Genomic DNA, 5,708 nt, shown 5'->3' with positions numbered 1-5,708 from the left:
TCCAAAGGTCTCCCTATGCAAATCTACTTGATAATGTGCTAAAACCAACGATGATTAAGGGGATGAAAGACCAGTGGATAGAGACATTACATATTATGGGTAAAGGTGATATCTATCAAGAAGAATATGCGAACATTTTTGATTTATGTATCAGGTGCTCGAGGAGTAGTACAAGACTAAAACTAGTTGAACGCGATATGATCACCAGGGACAACAAAATCTCTGGCGGAAGCATTACTCGTACTGAAATCGGAAACCTGCTGGAAGATTTCAAAACGGATATCCTGGGAACCTTGACAACACAATTAGACATCATGCAAGCCAAGCAGAAGCAGGTCGAAGCAGAATAGAACTTGGTTATTTTTTGCCCTCGATGCAGGAAGAAACATAGTCATAAAGAATGTCCACTGGATATGGTACAGACCTGTGCCATATGCACTAAAGAACATGCCACAGAAAATTGCCCATCGCTCCCAGGATTAAAAGCGGTCTTCAAAGAGGTAGAGGAAGAAACAGAACTAGTCTACCTATTAAATTAGCGTCGCCAATGGCAAGCACGACAAACAGGTATGCCTACTGACCCATCTTCATTCTTTCAGCCCTCACAATATAATTCTCAGCAATACACATGAGCTACATGGCAGAACCAACCACCTTTTCCTAATTGGTCACCACAAGAATTTTCTATGCCACCTTGGTCCAATCAATCAAATCCAAACAATAGTTGGCCAAATTCCTCTTACTTTCCACCATTCTGGCAGAACAATCCATATCCATCTCAATGTTCCCCCTCCACGTCAAAAAACCAAAAATGGAAATCAAGCTGGCAAAGACCTACAAACCAGCCAGTAGGAACAATCCCCTTGCCTCAACCTACGCTACCAACACCTTACACGTTGTAGCAAAATCCTTAACCCAATATACGACCACAGCTCCCAGCCCAACCCAACCTGAATCCCAACAATAGACCAGTCGAGTCAGTACAAGTTATTGAAGGGCTGGAACCGGAAACTGAGTTGAGAGAATGTAATGAACTCAAATTGAGGTCTGGATGGATAATTGAGTCAGGGTGATAAAAAGATATAATTAGAAGAACCGCTACCTGTAGAACCAACATGTCAAAGGGAGAATACAGTTAAACAGAAAATCCACGAACAAACTATTACCTCTTCTCCACCATTCCTAGAAAGATTGATTATACCTCGCCCAACCGAATATTCTGATTTTGATCTTCAGGAGAATTAAAAAATCTTTGTGTAAAAATACCCCTCCTCCAGGCTATTTAGGACATTCCAATCTATGCAAAAACCATTAAGGAATTGTGTACCAAAAAGCCTACGAGGAAAATAAAAGTAACACCAATTGTCCATGTAGTCGGAACTTTGTCTGATTTATTATTAGGCTGAGAAACACCGGTGAAATATGAGGACCCAGGAAATCCTATAGTCGTAGTACAAATAAATAGGGGCAGCCATTAATATTCTCACAACAACAACCTGTCAGAGACTTGGCATCACAACCTTAGATCCAACTATGACCTTGCTGGAACTTGCTGACCGATCAGTTGTCAAACCAGAAGGGACATTACAGGATGTAATGGTGTCTGTAGATTCTTGGGAATACCCAATAGATTTCTTGATTATTAATCCTAGAAACTGGCTAGATGGACATCCTCTAATATTAGGAAGACCTTGGCTAGTGACCACAAATGCTTATATAAGCTGTCGAACAGGCAGTATGATTATAGCAAGAGGAAATAATGTGAAGAACCTAGCTTTATATCCTCCAGCTCAGCCAAGCCTAACTATAATAAAAACTAGGAAACAACCTATAACATATTTAACTGAAAATATTCGATCACCACTAATTGTAGCAGATGCTCTTGAATTTAAGAATCAAATAGAAGATGACATTATTAACACTTACATTAACCACCCAGTTGCCGTATCTAATCTAAAATGTCACATGATTGAAGCAGCCCTGGATAATGAAATTGAAGAAGATCCCTTAAAAGATATCAATGACCAAACGATACCAACAACAACTATTTATAACAACAAACCCATTGAAATTGAGCCAGGGAAAGTCATAAACATTAACAAAAACCTGACTGATGACCAGTAGCAGAGGCTTATCCAACTCCTTAGAAAATATAAAGAGGCTTTCACTTGGGATTACCCAGATATGAAATGGATTGCCCCCCAATTATGTATGCATCACATCTACGCTGAGAAATATGCGAGACCCATTCAACAACCTTGACGAAGATTAAACCCTCACCTAAAGGACGTTGTTAAAGACGAACTACAGAAACTGTTAGATGTAAATTTAATCTATCCTATATCTGATAGCAAATGGGTTTCTCCATTAGTTGTGGTTCCTAAAAAGAATGGAAAGTGGCGTATATGTGTCAATTACGGAGAGATTAATAAAGTAATGCAAAAACATCATTTTACCCTTCCATTCATCGACCAAGTTCTAGACACATTGGAAGGTAAAAATTTCTTCTCTTTCCTAGACGGCTTCAGTGGCTACAACCAAATCTAAATTTCCCTTGAAGACCAAGATAAGACTACCTTCACCTGCCCCTAGGGAATGTTTGCTTACAGGGTATTACCGTTCGGATTTTGCAATGCACCTGCCACATTCCAGAGAGCAATACTCAACATTTTTGCAGACTTAATAAATGAGGGACTAGAGTTGTACATGGATGACTTTACACCCTATGGAGATGACTTCGAGCCAGCATTACAGACACTGGAGAAAGTCCTAGAAAGATGCATTGCTACTACGTTCTGCTTAAGCCATGAGAAATGCCACATGATGATGACCGAAGGCTTGATCCTGGGTCATTACATCTCAACAGCTGGAATTCAGGTAGATCCATCAAAAAGTCAGGTAATCCTCTTACTACCTACCCCCTGCACTCAAACTGAGGTACGTAGTTTTTTGGGATTTTCTAGATATTATCGAAGATTTATAAAAAAATTCTCCCAAATTGCTGCACCATTATATGCTTTGACAAGAAATATCGATTTTATATGGATCGAAAAATGTGACATTTCCTTTGAAGAATTAAAACGGCTAGTATCAATAGCCCCAGTATTACAGGGCCCAAAATGGGATTTACCATTCCAGATTTCATCCGATTCATCAGATATGGCCATTGGAGAAGTTATCAGCCAATAGGAAGACATGAAACCCTATGCAATATACTACATCAGCAAAAATTTAACTCCTACTGAGTTGCATTACACTGTGACCGAGAAAGAGTTTCTAGCTATAATCTATGCTATTAACAAATTCAAACACTATATAACAGGATATTCCCCATATCATCTAGTGTTTGGAAAAGAGCCTATCTTCCCCATAGAATTTGAAATTCAAACATTGAGGATAACCCAAGAAGTAGGGCTGGATTTGAATGAAGCACAGGTTAACAGGCTACATCAAATCAATGAATTGGATGAAATATGGCTATCAGCTCTTCAGCATATTGCACTGATTCAACAACAAAGAGAAAAATGGCATGATGCCCTCATCAAGAAAAAGATATTCCATGAAGGTGACTGGGCACTTCTGTACGATTCTAGGTTCCAGGATTTCCTGGGCAAACTCCAGACTAGATGGTTAGGTCCCTACGAGATACAAGAGGTGCACGATAATGGCACCCTTACATTAGCCACCATTGATGGGTTTGGCTACTCTTTTAAAGCAAATGGACATCGAGTACGCCTCTACCACAAACTGCTTACAAGGGAATCCTTTTGCCAACAGATACGTGAAGATTCTATGATACAAATTCTCGTTGAAGAGGGCAACTCTTCGACAGCACCAGTCCAGTGAAGAATTTATTTTTTGAAACCTGTACATAAAATTTCTTTTCTGTTTTCTTTCTGTTTGATTGGATTTGCTTAGAACAGTAGAGATGATTGTTTATTAGGTTTTTTTCCTATTTTTCTTTGCTATTCCCTACAGGGAACAATTGCTGTTCCCTATAGGGAACATCACTTTTTCATGTACATTTTCCTTTGTAGGGAACATCTGTTCTTCCCTACAGGGAACAACTGCTGTTCCCTACATGGAACAGCTGCTGTTCCCTACAGGGAACATCTGCTGTTCCCTATAGGGAACAACACTTTTTCGTGAGCATTTTCCTTTACTGTTCCCTATAGGGAACAACACTTTTTGTGTGTATTTTGATTTTTTGTTTCCTACAGGGAACAACTGCTGTTCCCTATAGGGAACAACACTTTTTGCGTGCATTTTTCTTTGTTGTTCCCTACAGGGAACAACAATTTTCGGGTGTATTTCCCTTTCTGTTTCCTATAGGGAACAACTTCTATTCCCTATAGGGAACAACAATTTTCGTGTGTATTTTCTTTGCTGTTCCCTATAGGGAACAACTACTGTTCCCTATAGGGAACAACAATTTTTTCGTGTATTTTTCCTTTGTTGTTCCCTATAAGGAACAACACCTTTTTTTGCGCATTTTTCTTTGCTGTTCCATATAGGGATTTTTGTGTGGGTTTTCTTTTGCTGTTCCCTTCAGGGAACAACATCTTGTGAGTATTTTTGAGAACACCATTTCCCCCCCTTGCATGATCATCCCTAGACCTTCTTAGTTCACTCTTTATTAACCTCTTTATGGCATAAAAGTACAATACATATTTAAGAACAATACGTATGGAGTCTACTGGAATAGGCAAATATCTTGAATATTATCATCTTTAACAAGATTTCTTTGTGATGATCGAAAAAGAAAGGACACAACTATCTATATCACTTCACTGTCCTCATTTCCCCTATAAATGAAACTGATTGATTATCTGTACCATGCTGGTTCTCCCATGTCCCGTATAACTCTCTCTATTTATTATCAATAAGATTATGGGTATATTTTTTCTATTAATATGTTCAAACTTCTTCCGCCATCTCTACTCTTAAGGAGTGCTGAGCCACCCTCTATATATAAAATGGGGAGTGTTCAATATATCTATATATATATATATATATATTCACTAACAATTTTATGATTTTTTTCCACAGATGGAGATAGGGGGTCTCATCATGAGCCAGCCTACCATGATCATAATGAAGGAGCGAAGTGGCATTCCCACTATGGCCACCACACCAGAGATATGATCCAATGGATGCATTAAGAAACAAAGTCCTTGGAACAGGAGGTCTCATCACGAGCCGATCTGACCACTTTTGCTTCTTCCGAGTGAATGGCAATGTGTTCATCTGGTTACCATGCTAGAACATTGGTCTCTACTATGGACATCATAATGCACTTCCCCAATTATACATAGAGAACCATGGTTCCCGAGGGTTAGAAAGCAACTCTGTCGAGGCTATGGATGCTTGCAGGCAATAGAAGCTCTGCTGATGGTATTGAAGTTTTATTTTCTACATCAATAATTATTATAATTCCCTCTTCTTATGTTTTTATCTTTTCTACGCAGAGATTATGTCCCTAACTTACCTTGAACCTTTATGCATGAGTTAATCTTTTAAAATCAATCACAACGATTTTAAGTGGAATAACGGCGGTAAAGTATTATTTTCTGTGTATGCTGTCCTTTTTCTTTATCGCATCACCTCACGGAATCTTATCACTTATTGATAAGTCTCGTTACACACCTTGTTTTCATCACTCCAATATCCTTTGTGATCCTTTCATTAATATGCGTACCTTGCCACTT

Source organism: Pinus tabuliformis, chromosome 9 (assembly GCF_031772625.1).
Source record: "Pinus tabuliformis cultivar Carrire ecotype Pingquan chromosome 9, CPIR1, whole genome shotgun sequence".
Classification (NCBI taxonomy): domain Eukaryota; kingdom Viridiplantae; phylum Streptophyta; class Pinopsida; order Pinales; family Pinaceae; genus Pinus; species Pinus tabuliformis.
Note: the sequence above shows the minus strand (reverse complement) of the source record.